The sequence below is a fragment of the Phocoena phocoena genome, chromosome 3 (genome assembly GCF_963924675.1).
Source record: "Phocoena phocoena chromosome 3, mPhoPho1.1, whole genome shotgun sequence".
NCBI classification, from domain to species: Eukaryota; Metazoa; Chordata; class Mammalia; order Artiodactyla; family Phocoenidae; genus Phocoena; species Phocoena phocoena.
Window position 1 is genome coordinate 93,342,824 of NC_089221.1, and position 20,336 is coordinate 93,363,159.

A 20,336-nucleotide genomic window follows, 5' to 3' on the forward strand; every position below is an offset into this window, starting at 1 on the left:
TTCTTCCAATTATGAAAGCAAAACATAACTGTAAAATCAAGTTCAAATGTTCAAAGAGGGTGAAAATGTTCCAAAATCACATAGACAAGTGATAACCTCTTTATTTTCCAGATCCTTTTGTTTGCATATATAACTTATTACACGTTATGATTTGCTTTCAAAAGCCAAATTGTTTTAGATGTACTGCATGCAACTTGCTTTTTTTTTTTCACGTAACAACATATTGTGAACATTTTCCATGCCAGTTTATGCATCTTCGTCTTGTTTTGAATGTCTGCTTAATATTCTGTTTTTTTACTACATCACAATTTAATTAACTAGTACCATACTGATAGACTTTTAAGTTGTTTCCAATTATTCATTACTATAGATATTTCTGCAGTGATCATACTTATGTAAATTATCTTTGTGCCTATAGGTGGACATTGCAGTAGGGAAGGGAGGTTAGACTGTTCCAAGAAATGAAGTTGTCATGAGAAATATATATAATGGAATATTATTCAGCCATAAAAAAGAATGAAATCTTGCCATTTGTGACAACATGGATGGGCCTAGAGGGAATTATGCTAAGTGAAATAAGTCAGAGCAAGAAAAATACTGTATGATTTCACTCATATGTGGAATATAAAGAACAAAGCAAACCAACACATAACAGAACAGAAACAGGCTCACAGATACAGAGAACAAACTAGTGATTACCAGATGGGAGTGGGGGTATGGATTGGGCATGACAGGTGAAGGGGATTAAGAGGTACAAACTTCCAATTAAAATATATGTCATGGGGATGCAGTGTGCAGCACAGGGACTATAGTCAGTAATGTTGGAATAACTTTGTATGGTGACAGATACCTACTAGGCTTATCATGGTGATCAACTCATAATGTACATAAATGTTGAATCACTATGTGATTTTACTATGTGAAACTAATGTAATATATATCAACTGTACTTCAATACAAAAAGAAAAAGAAAAAATAATCTTTGTGACATGTGAAAATAATATGAAATTCAAATACCAGTGTCCAAAAATAAACTTTTATTGGAATTAAAAAAAAAAAAACATTTATCCTGCTATAAGGATACAGTCTCTGATGAACTCTGAATTACAGATACTCAAACACAATGTTATGAGGTTATAGAAATGAAAAAGATAGATTCTCCATTAGGGGAATCTCCAGAACCTGTGAATATGTTACTTTACATGGTAAAAACGACTTTGTAAATGTGATTAAGGATCTTGAGATGAGGTTTCTTGGAGGATTCAGGTGGACCCAATAAAATCACAGAATTCTTATAAGAGGAGGGACAGAGAGGAGGCAGAGTTATGGCAGAAGCAGAGAGAGATTTAAATATGTGACCCTGCTGATTTTGAAGACGAAAGAGGGGCCACAAGCCAAGGAGTGTGGGTAGCCTCCAGAAGCTGGGAAAGCAAAGGAAACCTCCTCTAGAACCTGCAAAAGGAACATAGACCTGCCAATAGTTTGATGGTAGCCCAGTGAAAGCCATTGCAGACTTCTGACTTCCAGGATTATAAAGGTATAAATCTGTGTTGTTTTCAGCCATTAAGTTTGTGTAATTTGTTACAACGGCATTAGAATACAGAGTAGAGACAGTTTAATGGAAGGTAATATTTCGGCTGAACTTTGATGCATAGGTAGGATTCTAATAGGCAGAAATGAGAAATGGAATTCCCAGCAAGAGAACAGCATGGGCAAAGGTACAGAGGTGAGAAAGTACAAGGTGTATCCAATAGATATTAAAAAGCACGGGAGCCATTAGGGAAGGAGAGCCTGGGAGACACACAGAAAACAATACCTGAACTCACAGGCTCCGTGTGCAGGAAGTACTTGGATGACCTCAGAGAAAAGGTGGAGGGGATCCCTCTGGAGCAACGCCTAGGAAAAAGAATTTGGGTCTGGCGGCTCGGCTAGCATTAGGTGAAGGGTGCAGGAGGGGTGCTCTGGTGGAGGGCAATGGGATAGCAAGAGGCAAGAATCCAGCACTGACAAGAACGGGCAGGGTAAGGAGCTGCTGGGGAGAAAGGAAATGGGGAGGTTCGGGGCGGGCTAAGGGATGCTTCTAATACCGAGTGAGGATTGTGACCTTCTGTAGGGAAACACTGAAAGAATTTGAGGACACCAGTAATATGAGTTGCTTTTTATATGCCTTTGTTCCCTGCACAATGAGCGTGCAAAGCCACATCATGCCCTTTAGCTGCTCCAGGGGCTGGCTGGTAAGGGAAATGGACAATTCTTGAGGCAGGGAGACAAGAGTAGCTTCGGGATTTTTGGCTGCACAACTCACGTTCTCAGACCTCTTATTTTGTCTGGCATGCAGAGAGCTGATTTTATCGGTTGGAGGCTAGGGTGGCACTGTGGGATAGATGGGATGGTGCAGAAGCCCTTGCGGGCCACATGCTATAACAGCATGAACCCTGAGCTAGAAATCAGGGGACCTGAGTTATGGGCTCAGCTTTACAGCAATGAGCTAGCTACACGAACTTGGGCAAATGACCGTATGTCTCAGGGACTCAGTTTCCTCACCCTTGAAATAAAGGCCTGAGCTGGGCTGTTTGGCAGCGGTAGGGGATACAGTGCAGCTATGCTGATGACCCCTGAAGCATTTCCACTTTGACTCTCTGTCCAGAAACCCTGGGTTTCTGGGCTGGTGAAGGTGCTTTTAACATGCAGCATTGGACAACCCAAGTCTTTCCTCAGCCACTTGTCACTCAATGACCGTGTCTTGGGCTCTTTATTTGCAAAATAGCAGGTCACTGAGCAAATCTCCCTTCCTATTTGGCCAATAGCACAAGGCAGGAGTTCAGAGCCAGCCCTGACTGATCCCACTGCCAAGTTGCCAGATGGAACGGAGAGGGCACTGTTGGGTGGATGGTCTTCTCAAAGATGCGAATCCTTGCTGAAGACTGAGGGAAGGAGAGCAGAATAGGAGACCACAGAAGGAGGGGGACACAGCAAAGTATGCTTTGATCATCCATGTAAGAGTACAGCAAAGTCATAAGCAAATAGCATAAGATAAGCAACCAGCCAAATTTCTAACGTATCGTAAGAAAAAGAAAAATTGCTTCAAAAAAATTGCAGAGGGTTCCCCCTGGAAATTTGCATTTATGACCAGCATGACTCTCCAGATTTCAAGGGAGTTGACCATACAAGTCATCCATTGGGCAAAAATTCTTGAATTAGCCACAGGCTAAGTGCTCTTCTAGCTGTAGCCGTAACTAACACTGGAAATCAAGATTTCAAGGGGAACCCAGGGTCACCATTTTCAGAATTCAGTTTGTGTATTTTCTTGGAAATGTTGGATACCAGGCCTCTTCCTGAGACTAGATATGGGGCAGAGGATTCGGTAATACAGAATTAATTCAAGTTCAGACACTGTTAGGGGAGTGACCTGATATAGGAAAATCCTTCTGACAGTGAAATATACAGGAAACACTGCCTTTCTGCCCTGGAAGGTGTTGATGGTTTTGTTGCATTAGAGTTTTCCTGGCAGATTTAACTGAACAATTTCTTGTGGTCTCGTCTAGCTTTATGATTTGGTGAATCAAATTCATCTCCTTAGATGGCATCTTCAATCAAGGAAACTGAAGGAGAACCTCGGGCAATGCCAGGTAAGTTACAGCATAAGAGCAAGTAAAAGAGCAAAGTGATATCACTCAATAGAAATAAGTTCATTTTTAATGCATGGTTGCTATTGTATCAGTGAATTGAAGAAATAAGCCTGTGCCAACCAAACTTATTACTACGAAGCCATTAATTGTTAATTGCTAAAAGACAGATTGCTTCTGACCTGAAAATCTGGAACTTGCTTTCTGCCACCATTAAGAATAACTGCATGGGCATCCTTGATGCTTATGTCAAGAATATTTGTTCTAGAAAACAAAATTCAGAGAACCCTGAGGGACTTTGAAGTAGACGGTGAAGCAAGTAGCATGTCAACATCCTGGATACCTTGTGTAATTTTCTCGGCCACCATTAACTCAAAGAATGAAACACAGGAAACCTGCCAGAGAAACGTTCAGCAATGTTGGAGTGCTTTGCCTTGAGTGTGTTTGAATGAAGTGCTGGATGCCCCAGGGGCAGTGGGGAAGTCAAGTGCTGAAAGCAGATCTGTGTGCAGCAAACCTGTCACGTCTCAGCCAACGCTCTTCCTGCTGGGCCGAGAGACCGGAGGCTTCCTTCATTTCCTGATTTGTATCCTGCAGTCCTTCCCACCATACCGTTCCACTCACCCCTAATGGAGACCTCTTTATTAAAATCTTCGAGAAAGCATCGAGGAGACAGCCTAGGGTTTTCAGAAGGACGATCCGTTAAAAACAATGCCATGTTTTGCAGACAAAAGAGAGGATCAGAATGAAGAGAAGAAAGGCTGTCACCCTGACGTTGATAGCCACCTGCCTCTCCTTCTTTTATTCTTCTAGACTTTAGGGCCTAGATGTTATTGCTTTTTGACATCTGTATTAACACCTGAATTGTGTCCCTTCCAAATTCATATGTTGAAGCCCTAGCCCCCAGGACCTCAGAACGTGACAGTATTTGGAGATGAGGTCTTTAAAGAGGTGATTGTGAGGTTGTTAGGGTGTCCTTATAGGAGTTACAGGACTGGTGTCCTTATAAGAGAGGGAGAGACACCAGGGATGTGTGTGCCCGAGAAAGGGCCTCGTGAGGACACAGCGGGGAAGTGGCCGTCTGCAAGCCAAGGAGAGAGGCCTCAGAAGAAACCAGTCCTGCTGACACTTTGATTTCAGACTTCTAGCCTCCAGACTGTTAGAAAATGCATTTTGTTTAAGTCATGCAGTCTGTAGTATATTGTTATGGTGGCCCTAGCAAACGAGGACAACCCCAATGTCAGCAAACTCTCCAGCTTTTTGGGTAATTTTTCCTTTTAATTCAAACAATGACAGTAGAAAAACAAACACAATGATATTCTGGAATCCTATCCCATGCCATGTGGAAATCTGGTCTTCTCACATTCTTCTCTACCCTCCCATCACCCCTAGTAAACTTTTGAAAATTTGCTTAGGGATGATTTTATGTTCCATTAAACAACCTTGTTCTCCCCTGCACCCCTCAGCTGGCTTTCTTCCTCTGACTGATATTCCTTGTCTACTACTAGTCATTCATCTTTTGCCATCTCATAACTTGCTTCCTCCTGAAGTACTGACATTGGACCCTCCCATATGGACATGGATAATTCCTCCAACTACCAGAGAGTCTGCAGCAATGTTTAACATAGGCTTAGTGAAGTATTAGGTGTAAGAGGAGGGAATAATAACACAGAAAGAGAAAATTTAAAACTGGCTTCTAGATAGGATGTCTCCTGGAATCTCCTCCTAGGGGCTTCTGCAGGCTGCCTTGGTCCTGAGCTCCCTATACCCTGCCACGAAGGGATCCCCTGACCTCTGTGCATGGGACTGAGCTTGTTCTCCTCTAGCCAGCATTGAGGGCTCCAACCTCAGCTCAATCCCAAGAAAAGAGAACAGTCCCCCTTTATGAAGTTGGGATCAAGGCATGACTTAGTTTCTCCCTGGATCTATGGTTGAGGAAGAAAATCTCACCTTCCAGAGGACATCCCCACACCCACTCCCAGGGGGTGGGTGTGCAGCAAGGCAATCCCATGATACTGTGCTCAAGTTTGGCACACAGTTGTGTAACTAAAGGGAATAGTTACACAGGAGACAGTTTATGAGAGTCATTAATTAAAAAGTAATTTAAAAAAATCACAAGATGTCTGTGATGTGTAAGAGATTCCATTTCTGCATCTAGTAGAGAGCAAAAAAATCATGCCTCAGATTATTGCTTTCCCAAAGGGTTTCTTTATGGTGGCTGATAGTTGTGAACAAATAAGAAAAAATCTTTCCCCATGGAAGAAGAACAGTTAGGGATAAGGAGAGACATCACTCAAAAGTATATGCTTTTCTCATATTCTTCTTTCCCAACTGTAATCTTGTCACACCTCTACCATAATGATGACAACCATGAAGTAGACTTCCTGAGCTAGACTGGTAATTGCACTTGACTGTACAAATAACAATAGCAGCAACAATAAGAGTAATAATAATAGAGACACCATCTATTTGGGTCTTAAAATGTGAGAGACGTTGCCTTATTGCTTTTCAAACATTATCTTTATTGATCTTCATCACAACTTATTCTGAAGTAGGTAATATTACCCTTGTTTTCTAGATGGAGAAACTGGGTTTAGAAAGTAAAACAAGTTACCCATTAATCTCAGCTCTCAGAAAGATTTTTTTTTTTTAACCTTTACTCTCTTTACTTAGTTCTTCCTAAGCTGATTCCAGGGTTATCCTTTTGTCTAAGAGAACATGATGTTGATGATATCTTACTTAATTGGATACTGGCATTCCGCTTAGCCAGGATCATACATGACAGTTTGTTTTTTCTGGGAAAACCTAATATCCTGAATTGATTTTGGAAACAGAAAATGGTTTTGAGGTCAGCTTCTTTTAGGTTGGTGATTTAATTCATTTGGACCAAGATTCAGTGAGAGGCTAGAAAGGCCACTGTGGCCACTGAGCCATGAGGGGACCAAGTTGAACAAGAGGCTATCCCCGCTTCAAGGATTTTACATTAGCATTGTCAACTAAAGCCTCCTCTTTAGGGACAAGTTCTCTATACATGTGCTGTTTGCACATGCTCTCTGTAAAATGCTTCAAGTAGCATGCTTTGAGGTGCTAAGCTTATCCTTGGTACTCTGAGAGTAGGAATCGAATTCCACCACATGATCCATTTGAAATGTCATCTGGAAACAATTAAGGACCACCAGCTCTTCCAGATGGCTCATAAGTGATACTCTTGGCACTTGGTGGCCAAATATTTGTGGAGGAGAGGAAAACCCACTCTTTTCTAACCACAGATGAAAATACAGTAACTGCTAAAGCCTGACTCCTCCTTAAATAGTCTTTCGGGGAAGGGCCAAGGTGACAGGCTATCATGTAGTCAGGTAATTAGAAAGCACATACCTTGTGGCAGTCACTGGTCTAAGTAATACCCAACTTACTGGCAAAAACTGAGGAAAAGAATTAGTGGATTGGGCAATGATAAACCACGGGCAGCTAAATGTTGAAGCTACTAAAATTTCTTGGGTTGGAAAATGATGTCAAGAAATGTAGCATTTCACAATAGCTCTTTTTTTCAAAAGAGAAAAAAATACTCATATACCATTCAGAAAAACTAATAATCACTAGTGAATACTTGTGGTGGGCACTATCTCTCGGGTGGGAACAATGCTATTATTTATGTGTATTAGTTTTTTAATGCTCCTAGTCTTATGAGGCCTGCTTTCCGGGTGAGGGAACAAAGACAGTAGCATGCTAGGGTGGCTTCATTCCAGTCTGGAATCCAGTGGGTTCATCCCAGTCAGTGCTGGTTTATGACTCTCATAGTCCTTAGATGCTTTGGCCTTTGTGGGCCCCTTCTCTGTTTAAAAGTTAAAATTAAATTTTACAACTGCATTGGTGTAAAGACAAATGTAATCCAGACTAGATTCATTGTTATATATTCATATTCAGTATATTCTTTTTCCCTTCTGATTTTAAAAGAAAGTAAATTGAAGACATTTTTGTAGGCTCCTAAAAGTATGGGGGGTTCTAGACACTGTGCCTAATGGATTGATCAGCCCTGTGCTCAACTGAAAATACTCTTTACCTGACTCTCTTGCTTCAGCTGCCTACACTCAGCTGATTTCTCTACGTTTGCAGTTGTGGAGAGGTCTGAAAGGGAAGAGTATGATGGGAAAGAGAATGGACTCCATCTTTTCAGAGACATTTGGCTGCTGTATAGGACCCCTTGATGATGGGGTAAAAGGCTCCAGGTCCTGTGCAGAAGAGGGACAGAGTTCCCCTGCGGGAGAAGGTAAGTGCACAAACTTGGGGTGGGCTCTGTTCCTGTTCTTTTGAAATCCGAGGAGCAGGCAGGACAGTTTCTAGACCCCAGGGCTGAGCTGGATTCCTTAGCAAGCCTGCAGTAGCAAGTGAAAAATCAACTGTGTGAAATATTGATAAAAGCTGTATCAGAAAAGTTTCTTTCTTTTTTTTTTTTTTTTTTTTTTTGCGGTACGGGGGCCTCTCACTGTTGTGGCCTTTCCCGTTGCAGAGCACAGGCTCCGGACGTGCAGGCTCAGCGGCCGTGGCTCATGGGCCCAGCCGCTCCGCGGCATGTGGGATCTTCCCGGACTGGGGCACGAACCTGTGTCCCCTGCATCGGCAAGCGGACTCTCAACCACTGTGCCACCAGGGAAGCCCCAGAAAAGTTTCCTGATGGAATTCATAATGCAAACAAGTCAGACGGTTGAACATGTGAAGAGCAGTAGTCCCTGTAAGTCTATTATGAGAAAGTCAGACAATTTATTTTAGGTAAATGGCTTTTTGGCAGACCCTACTCTACTGGGAGCTGGTGACTTGGGTAATATCGTTTAAAATTCATTTTTATTTCTATTTTTGTCACTCATTTATTTATTCAACAAATATTTACTCACCGCTAGTGTGAGTCAAACACTGTTAGGGAAACAGACTGTTTCTGCCTTCAGGGGGGGTGAATGAGCTGGTAGAGCAGATTAGATGAAAGCAAAGACAAAAGAAGCCAACAGACTGACAATAGCTGTGATGAAAATACAATGGAGGATGGAAAGTAGCTTGAGTTTTTAGAGCAGCAGTTCCTAAGCTTGTTGGCATTATTAAAGTCACCTGAGGATCTTTTAAAACTCCCAAAGGCCAGGCTGTACCTCAGACCAGCCATAATCTCTGGGATGAGACATAGGCACCAGTATATTTTGAAGATCTCTGTGTGATTCTAATGTGCAGACAAGTTTGGCCACCACTGATATAGAGGAGGGGGGTGGCCCTCTTCTTCTAAAAAAAATTAGGGATATTCGGAGCTGAGTCCCAAAGTCATGCTGCTAAAAGTGGGAGCTTGTTAGAAAAGCAGAACCTTGGGTTCCACCCCAGATGTACTGAATCAGGCTCCGCATTTAACAAGATCCTCAGGTTATGGTAGATGCAGCAAAGTCCAAGAAGCAGTGCAAAGCAGTAGTTCTCGATTTGTAGGCCGCAGATCAGCCTCACCGGCAACGTGTTAGAAAGGCAAATTCTCATCCCCACTCCTGACCTACTGAATCAGAAACTCTGGGGGTTGGGCCCTGCCAGCTGTGCTGTAACAAACTCACCAGGTGATTCTGATGCACACTGGTGTTTGAGAAACACTGGCTCAAAATAAGTTTGGGGAGACCTTCAAGATGGCAGAGGAGTAAGACGTGGAGATCACCTTCCTCCCCACAAATACATCAAAAGTACATCTACATGTGGAACAACTCCTACAGAACACCTACTGAATGCCTGCAGAAGACCTCAGACCTCCCAAAAGGCAAGAAACTCCCCATGTACCTGGGTAGGGCAGAAGAAAAAAGAGACAAAAGAATAGGGACGGGACTTGCACCTCTGGGAGGGAGCTGTGAAAGAGGAAAAGTTTCCACACACTAGGAAGCCCCTTCACTGGTGGGGACAGCGCGGGGGGAAGCTTCGGAGCCACGGAGGAGAGCGCAGCAACAAGGGTGTGGAGGGCAAAGCGGAGAGATTCACGCACAGAGGATGGATGCCGACCGGCACTCACCAGCGCGAGAGGCTTGTCTGCTCACCCGCCGGGGCGGGTGGGGGCTGGGAGCTGAGGCTCGGGCTTCGGAGCTTAGATCCCAGGGAGAGGACTGGGGTTGGCTGCGTGAACACAGCCTGAAGGGGGCTAGTGCGCCACAGCTAGCCGGGAGGGAGTCCGGGAAAAACTCTGGACCTGCCTAAGAGGCAAGAGACAATTGTTTTGGGGTGTGCGAGGAGAGGAGATTCGGAGCACCGCCCAAACGAGCTTCAGAGACGGGCGCGAGCCGCGGCTATCACCGCGGACACTAGAGACGGTCATGAAACGCTAACGCTGCTGCTGCAGCCACAGAGAATCCCGTGTGCAAGCACAGGTCACTCTCCACACCTCCCCTCCCGGGAGCCTATGCAGCCCGCCACTGCCAGGGTCCCGGGATCCAGGGACAACTTCCCCAGGAGAACGCACGGCGCGGAGAACACACGGCGCTCCTCAGGCTGGTGCAACGTCATGCTGGCCTCTGCCGCCGCAGGCTCGCCCCGCACTCCATACCCCTCCCTCCTCCCGGCCTGAGTGAGCCAGAGCCCCCGAAGCAGCTGCTCCTTTAACCCCATCATCCAAAAATTGAGGCTGTGGACTTTGGGAGCAAATGTAGACTTGGGGTTTGCTGTATGCGCCTGACTAGATTCTATTCTATCCTATTTATCTATTTATTTATTTATTTATGGCTGTGTTGGATCTTCATTGCTGCATGCGGGTTTTCGCTGGTTGCGTCGAGCGGGGGATACTCTTTGTTGCGGTTTGCGGACTTCTCATTGCTGTGGCTTCTCTTGTTGCGGAGCACGGACTCTAGGCACGCGGGCTTCAGTAGCTGTGGCTTGCGGGCTCTAGAGCACAGGCTCAGTAGTTGTACACACAGGCTTAGTTTCTTCGCGGCATGTGGGATCTTCCCGGACCAGGGCTCGAACCTGCATCCCCTGTACTGGCAGGCGGATTCTCCTTTTTTTTTTTGCGGTACGCGGGCCTCTCAATGTTGTGGCCTCTCCCGTTGTGGAGCACAGGCTCCGGGTGCGCAGGCTCAGTGGCCATGGCTCAGGGCCCAGCCGCTCCACGGCATGTGGGATCTTCCCAGACCGGGGCACGAACCCGTGTCTCCTGCATCGGCAGGCGGACTCTCAACCACTGCGCCACCAGGGAAGCCCTGGCAGGTGGATTCTTAACCACTGTGCCACCAGGGAAGTTCTGGCTGACTAGATTCTGAATTTTATGTTTATCTTATTTTTTAGTGCTTGTTATCATTGGTGGATTTGCTTATTGGTTTCTTTGCTCTCTTTTTTAAAATTACTTTTAATTTTTTTTATTTTAGTAATATAATTTTTTATTTTAATAACTTTATTTTACTCTTTTTTTTTCCTTTCTTTTTCTCCCTTTTTTTCTGAGCCATGTAGTTGACAGGGTCTTGGTGCTCCAGCCAGGTGTCAGGCCTGAGACTTTGAGGTGGGAGAGCCGAGTTCAGGACATTGGACCACCAGAGACCTCCTGGCCCCACATAATATCAATCAGCAAGAGCTCTCCCAGAGATCTTTGTCTCAGTGCTAGGAACTAGCTCCACTCAATGACCAGCAAGCTCCAGTGCAGGACATCCCATGCCAAACAACTGGCAAGACAGGAACACAACCCCACCCATTAGTGGAGATGCTGCCTAAAATCATACTAAGTTCACAGACACCCCAAAACACACCAGTGGATGTGGTCCTGCCTACCAGAAAGACAAGATCCAGGCTCATCCACCAGAACACAGGCATGAGTCCCCAGTACCAGGAAGCCTACACCACCCAATGAACTAACCTTACCCACTAGGGGCAGACACCCAAAACAACAGGAACTAAGAAACTGCAGCCTACAAAAAGTAGACCCCAAACACAGTAAGTTAAGCAAAATGAGAAGACAGAGAAATATGCAGCAGATGAAGGAGCAAGGATAAAACCTACCACACCAAACAAATGAAGAGGAAATAGGCAGTCTACCTGAAATAGAAATCAGAGTTATGATAGTAAAGATGATCCAAAAATCTTGGAAATAGAATGGAGAAAATACAAGAAACGTTTAATAAGGACCTAGAAGAACTAAAGAGCAAACAAACAATGATGAACAACACAATAAATGAAATTAAAAATTCTCTAGAAGGAATGAATAGCAGAATAACTGAGGCAGAAGAATGGATAAGTGACCTGAATAATAAAATAGTGGAAATAACTTATCACAGAGCAGAATAAAGAAAAAAGAATGAAAAGAATTGAGGACAGTCTCAGAGACCTCTGGGACAACATTAAACACACCAACATTTGAATTATAGGGGTCCCAGAAGAAAAAGAGAAAAAGAAAGGGACTGAGAAAATATTTTAAGGATTATAGTTGAAAACTTCCCAAATATATGGGAAAAGAAATAGTCAATCAAGTCCAGGAAGCACAGAGAGTCCCATACAGGATAAATCCAAGGAGAAACATGCCAAGACACATATTAATCAAACTATCAAAAATTACATACAAAGAAAAAATATTAAAAGCAGCAAGGGAAAAACAAATAACATACAAGGGAATCCCCATAAGGTTAACAGATGATCTTTCAGCAGAAACTCGGCAAGCCGGAAGGCAGTGACAGGACATATTTAAAGTGATGAAAGGGAAAAACCTACAACCAAAATTACTCTACCCAGCTAGGATCTCATTCAGATTCGATGGAGAAATTAAAACCTACACAGACAAGCAAAAACTAAGAGAATTCAGCACCACTAAACCAGCCTTACAGCAAATGCTAAAGGAACTTCTCTAGGCAGGAAACACCAGAGAAAGAAAAGACCTACAAAAACAAACCCAAAACAATTAAGAACATGGGAATAGGAACATACATATCAATAATTACCTTAAATGTAAATGGATTAAATGTTCCCACTAAAAGACATAGACTGGCTGAATGGATACAAAAACAAGACCCGTATATATGCTGTCTACACTTCATACCTAGGGACACATACAGACCGAAAGTGAAGGGATGGAAAAAGATATTCCATGCAAATGGAAATCAAAAGAAAGCTGGAGTAGCAATATTCATATCAGACAAAATAGACTTTAAAATAAAGACTGTTACAAGAGACAAAGAAGGACACTACATAATGATTAAGGGATCAATCCATAAGAAGGTATAACAATTGTAAATATTTATGCACCCAACATAGGAGCACCTCAATACATAAGGCAAATGCTAACAGCCATAAAAGGGGAAATCGACAGTCACACAATCATAGTAGGGGACTTTAACACTCCACCTTCACAAAGGACTGATCATCCAAAATGAAAATAAGTAAGAAAACACAAGCTTTAAATGACACATTAAACAAGATGGACTTAATTGATATTTATAGGACATTCCATCCAAAAACAACAGAATACACTTTCTTTTCAAGGGCTCATGGAACATTCTCCAGGATAGATCATATCTTGGGTCACAAATCAAGCCTTGGTAAATACAAGAAAATTGAAATCATATCAAGTATCTTTTCTGACCACAATGCTAAGAGACTAGATATCAATTACAGGAAAAACACTGTAAAAAATACAAACACATGGAAGCTAAATAATATGCTACTAAATAACCAAGACATCACTGAAGAAATCAAAGAGGAAATCAAAAAATACCTAGAACCAAATTACAATGCAAACATGATGGCCCAAAACCTATGGGATGCAGCGAAAGCAGTTCTAAGAGGGAAGTTTATACCGATACAATCCTACCTCAAGAAACAAGAAAAATCTCAAATAAACAACCTAACCTTACACCTAAAGCAATTAGAGAAAGAAGAACATAAAAACCCCAAAGTTAGCAGAAGGAGAGAAATCATAAAGATCAGATCAGAAATAAATGAAAAGGAAATGAAGTAAATGATAGCAAAGATCAATAAAACTAAAAGATGGTTCTTTGAGAAGATAAACAAAATTGATAAACCATTAGTGAGACTCATCAAGAAAAAAAGGGAAAAGACTCAACAGAATCAGAAATGAAAAAGAAGTAACAACTGACACTGCGGAAATACAAAGGATCATGAGAGATTACTACAAACAGCTATATTCCAATAAAGTAGACAACCTGGAAGAAATGGACAAATTCTTAGAAAAGCACAACCTTCCGAGACTGAACCAGGAAGAAATAGAAAATATAAACAGACCAATCACAAGCACTGAAATTGAAACTATGATTAGAAATCTTCCAACAAACAAAAGCAGAGGACCAGACAGATTCACAGGCAAATTCTATCAAACATTTAGGGAATAGTTGACACCTATCGTTCTCAAACTCTTCCAAAATATAGCAGAGTGAGGAACACTCCCAAACTCATTCTACAAGGCCACCATCACCCTGATATGAAAACCAGACAAAGGTGTCACAAAAAAAGAAAACTAAAGGCCAATATCAGTGATGAACATAGATGCAAAAATCCTCAACAAAATACTAGCAAACAATCCAACAGCACATTAAAAGGATCATACACCATGATCAAGTGGGGTTTATTCCAGGAATGCAAGGAAATATTGATTCTTCAGTATACACAAATCAATGTGATACACCATATTAACAAACTGAAGAATAAAAACCATATGATAACCTCAATAGATGCAGAAAAGGCTTTTGAGAAACTTCAACACCATTTATGATAAAAACTCTCCAGAAAGTAGGCACAGAGGGAATTTATCTCAACATAATAAAGGCCATATATGACAAACCCACAACCAACATTGTTCTCAATGGTGAAAAACTGCAACCGTTTCCACTAAGATCAGGAACAAGACAAAGTTGCCCACTCTCACCACTATTATTCAGCATAGTTTTGGAAGTTTTAGCCACAGAAATCAGAGAAGAAAAGGAAATAAAAGGAATCCAAATCAGAAAAGAAGTAAAGCTGTCACTGTTTGCAGATGATATGATACTATGCATAGAGAATCCTAAAGATGCTACCAGAAAACTACTAGAGCTAGTCAATGAATTTGGTAAAGTAACAGGATACAAAATTAATGCACAGAAATGTCTTGCATTCCTATATGCTAATAATGAAAAATCTGAAAGAGAAATTAAGGAAACCCTCCCATTTACCATTGCAACGAAGAGAATAAAATACCTAGGAATAAACCTACCTAAGGAGACAAAAGACCTGTATGCAGAAAACTGTAAGACACTGATGAAAGAAATTAAAGATGATACAAACAGATGGAGAGATATACCATGTTCTTGGATTGGAAGAATTCAATATTGTGAAAATAACTGCACTACCTAAAGCAATCTACAGAGTCAATGCAATCCCTATCAAACTACCACTGGCATTTTTTTTTACCACTAGGACAAAAAATTCCACAATTTGTATGGAAACACAGAAGATCCCAAATAGCCAAGGCAATCTTGAGAAAGAAAAACGGAGCTGGAGGAATCAGGCTCCGTGACTTCAGACTATACTACAAACCTACAGTAATCAAGATAGTATGGTACTGGCACAAAAACAGAAATATAGATCAATGGAACAGGATAGAAAGCCCAGAGATAAACCCACACACATATGGTCAACTTATTTCTGATTAAGGAGGCAAGAATATACAATGGAGAAAACGCAGCCTCTTCAATAAGTGGTGCTGGGAAAAATGGACAGCTATATGTAAAAGAATGAAATTACAACACTCCCTAACACCATACACAAAAATAAACTCAAAATGGATTAAAGAACTAAATGTAAGGCCAGACAGTATAAAACTCTTAGAGGAAAACATAGGCAGGACACTCTATGACATAAATCACAGCAAGATCCTTTTTGACCCACCTCCTAGAGAAATGGAAATAAAACCAAAATAAACAAATGGGACCTAATGAAACTTAAAAGCTTTTACACAGCAAAGGAAACCATAAACAAGACAAAAAGACAACCCTCAGAATGGGAGAAAATATTTGCAAATGAAGCAACTAACAAAGGATTAATCTCCAAAATATACAAGCAGCTCAGTATCAAAAAAACAAACAACCCAATCCAAAAGTGGGCAGAAGATCTAAATAGACATTTCTCCAAAGAAGATGTACAGATTGCCAACAAACACATGAAAGGATGCTCAACATCACTAATCATTAGAGAAATGCAACTCAAAACTACAATGAGGTATCACCTCGCACCAGTCAGAATGGCCATCATCAAAAATCTACAAACAATAAATGCTGGAGAGGGTGTGGAGAAAAGGGAACCCTCTTGCACTGTTGGTGGGAACGTAAATTGATACAGCCACTATGGAGAACAGTATGGAAGTTCCTTAAAAAACTAAAAATAGAACTACCATATGACCCAGCAATCCCACTACTGGGCATATTCCCTGTGAAAACCATAATTCAAAAAGAGTCATGTACCACAGTGTTCATTTCCAGCACTATTTACAATAGCCAGGGCATGGAAGCAGCTTAAGTGTCCATTGACAGATGAATAGCAAAAGAAGATGTGACACATATATACAATGGAATATTACTCAGCCATAAAAAGAAACGAAATTGAGTTATTTGTAGTGAGGTAGTTGGACTTAGAGTCTGTCATACAGAGTGAAGTAAGTCAGAAAGAGAAAAGCAGATACCGTATGCTAACCCATATATATGGAATCTGAAAAAAAAAAAAGTGGTTCTGAAGAACGTAGGGCCAGGACAGGAATAAAGATGCAGACATAGAGAATGGATTTGAGGACAAGGGGAGAGGCAAGGGTAAGCTGGGAAGCAGCAAGAGAGTGGCATTGACATATATACACCACCAAATGTAAAGTAGATAGCTAGTGGGAAGCAGGCGCATAGCACAGGGAGATCAACTTGGTGCTTTGTGACCACCTAGAGGGGTGGGATAGGGACTGTGGGAAGGAGACGCAAGAGGGGGGAGGATAAGGGGATATATGTATACGTATAGCTGATTTACTTTGTTATACAGCAGCAACTAACACAACAATGTAAAGCAGTTATACTCCAATAAAGATGTTAAAAAATAGTATGAGTATGTTTTCTACAGATGAGGAGGAGGGATGTCAAGGGCACGAACACATGAAATTCAGGCAGGCTGTTAGGGAATGAGAAATGACAAGAAGTGGGAGGAGAGATTAGAGAGGTACCCCAGGAAGAGAACTGAAGGCCCTCAATGCTGTTCTAAAATATCCCGCGAAGGTGATATGTATATTAAAACAATTCTGCCAGATGAAAAATTTTTTATCCTTCTCTATATGATTGACTTCAGAGAAAGTAAAAAAACCAGATTCACCGTTTTTCATTTGGAGTTTGTAACCCCAAGTGGGCCATCCATCTACATTATCCAGCTTGGTCCTCCTTTTTATTCTCTGGATATCTGACTATTTTCAGACATCTGATTCATTTCTGAAGAATAAAGATTTATTGCAATTAGAAATACTCAGAGGAACGTACTGAGGACTCTAGACAATCTGAAAAAAAATATTTTCAGCATTATAGAATTGATAGTCTTTCTAGGTAACTGTTAGGAAGAGGATAGCATTCATCTGTATGTAAAGGCTCTGGTTCGTGTAATCAAAAGTCAGCTTAAATAGATGAAATTGTTCCTTAGTCAAGATAAATTGTATTCTACCACTTCTTGATGAAAGGATGCATTACAGTTCTATATGATTAATTGTTCTGAAATGAATTATTTCAGAATGGCTTTGGTCTATGTATATTACACAAATATGTGAATATGCATGTGTATGTGTAAACAATTCAGAAACCTGAAAATATTAGCTTTATATATATATACACATACATACATGTATACATATGTATGTGTATGTATATATTTATTATAAGGATTTGGCTCCTGTGATTATGGAGGCTGACAAGTCCCCAGATCTGCAGTCAGCAAGCTGGAGCCCCAGGAGAGCTGATGGTGTGGTTCCAGTGCAAAGGCCAATTGGCTTGAGACCCAAAAGAGTCACTGTTTCACTTCGAGTCCAAAGGCAGGAAAAAATGGATTTTTCAGCTTGAAGACCATCAGGCAGGAGAAATTCTCTCTTATTTGGGGGAGTGTCAGCCTATTGTCCTACTCAGGCCTTCACCTGATTGGATGAGGCCCACCCACTAGGGAGGGCAATTTGCTTTCCTCAGTCTATTGATTGAAATATTAAAAACATCCAAAATCACCCTCACAGAAACACTCAGAATAATGTTTGACCAAGCATGAACCTTGTGACCTATTCAAGTTGATGCATAAAGTTAACCATCATATCCACTTAGAAAAATGTGACCTAGATGGAAGTCAGACCACCTCTATAGGACCTGAGCTTTTCCTGAATTACTTACTTTTTGCTCCCAACAAATTTGCTTTCCAGGTTGTTCACCTGAGCCAGTCCTGCCTGCTCCGTTAACAGAGTCTGAAGGGCTTGAGGCCAACCAGAAGACTCTTCATGGTGAATCATCACCCTTTGTTGTCATCTGGGGTTCCAGGATCTGGCACCATCATAAAGGTACCCAGAAAGATAGGGTGTTCACTGCTATCTGGCAGTGGCTTCCCTGTGCTCCCCTCCATGGCTAGCCTGCTGCTTTGAGAAACGTGGTCCTTTGGGTGTAGAGGAAAGATGAGTGAGGCTGGAATCAGGAGACTTAAACCCTAGTTCTGCTCCAATTCTTTGTTTCCTTAGACAAATAACTTTGTAGTCTCTTTTTCTCTATCTGTAAAATGGGAATACCCACAGCCCTCATAAAATTTTGTGAATCTTAAATTAGCACAAATAATCAAAAACTATACAAATGGCACTTCCTGTTATTAATTTTTAGTAGCTAGAACTAAAAGCATTTGAAAGAGTCATCAACTTATCACTATTTTTACATTGTAATGACTGTTTGGACTGTGAACTCCTGGAGGGCAGAAGCCAGACCACACAGTTGTATAGTAGCTAGGCAGGCATCATCCACAGATATACGCTTAGTACAAATGTAGCTGATGACAAAAGAGTAGTTCTCTGATCTTTTTCAATTGGCTTAAAATTTCCTTATTTATGGCACACTAAATATATCTTCCAGAAATAGGACTGCCAGATAAAATTCAGGATGCCCAGTTAAATTTGAATTTCAGATAAATAATGAATACGTTTTTAGTACAAGTATGCCCCATGCAAATCATTTGCTTTTTATCTGAAATTCAAATTTAACTAGGCATTCTGTATTTTTATTTGTTAAATCTGGCAACCTATCCAGAAAGGGAGTTGGCAAACTTTATGTTAAAATTGAACATTAACATTTTCTTAGGTGATGAATATTTGAAATATATGATATGAAAAATATTATATTTAAGAGTTTTTAGTTGTTCATACATCTGTTTGGCATTTACTTAAAAAGCTAATGGACCTAAGTATATGTTATAGCCTTATTAGTTTCATTCATACGATGAGGACAATAATATTTAATGTACAGGGCTGTTTTGAAGTTTACCAGGGATTACATGTGAGAAAGTTCTTGGTAAACAGACCCAAAAACAGAGTCTCAGAGAAGCATGAACGTTGTTGTCTTTGATTGAGTTTCACTGTTGCCATTTATTGCTGTGTGAGCTTGGAAAAGCTACTTAACCTCTTGGTGCCTTGTTTTCTCATCCATAATATGAGGATAATAATAAAAGTGACCAATAAGATTTTTATGAGAAGGAAAAAAGAAAATGCATATGCAGTGTGTAGTGCATAATAAAGCACTTCATATAAACGTTAGATTGTATTAAAAATCTAGAAACTGTCCCTTTCTAGAAAGTCGCTAATACGCGGTAATGGGAAGTTATGGACCTGACTCCAAGTATAAGCTCCTCCTGTGTCTGAGGGTTCCTTAAAGCAGGGCACGTGTTGCTCTTGCGCCATCAAGTGCCCAGGCTGTGCTGTTGGCGGGAAGCGCTAATACAATGGCGCTCGTGCTTGGGGTTCTCACCGCCAGTCTTCTTCATGAATACTAAGGATGGTGACTCTCTTCCTACTCTGCACGCGTCATTACAGGCTTTCATGAAAATGCAGCAAGCCCCCAAAGGTTTACATCAGTTCAGATCATTGTTGTTTTAACTTCGTAAAGAGCATTAACATCATCATCAAGAAAAATATGGCAAGTTTTACAATTGCTTCCTTAACCTTAGAAATCAGCCTGGTGGGGCAATAACAGTGGCGGTGCAGCCATGCTCTTTCTTATCACCGTCTTGGGTGTGCTCCTTCTGTAGAAAGAAGCTGAAAGAAATCATTAAGCATGAGAGGTCCACCTGTTAGGTCAGGATCTCAGACCGCTAGGCGGAGCTTAGTGAGGCACCGGGTACTGTAATGGGCTTGTCTGTCTCAGAAGGGGGTTGAAAGGTCAGGTTTTTTGTTTTTGTTTTTGTTTTTGCGGTACGCGGTGCTCACTGTTGTGGCCTCTCCCGTTGCGGAGCACAGGCCTCCAGACGCGCAGGCTCAGCGGCCATGGCTCATGGGCCCAGCCGCTCCGCGGCACGTGGGATCCTTCCAGACCGGGACACGAACCCGTGTCCCCTGCATCGGCAGGCGGACTCTCAACCACTGCGCCACCAGGGAAGCCCGAAAGGTGAGGTTTAAGAACAAAGATTACATGGTGAAAGGCTATACGTCTTTTTTTTTTTTTTTTTTAATCAGCACAGCTTTGCTTTTACTGTGTTGGAAAGTTCTAGGTTCCT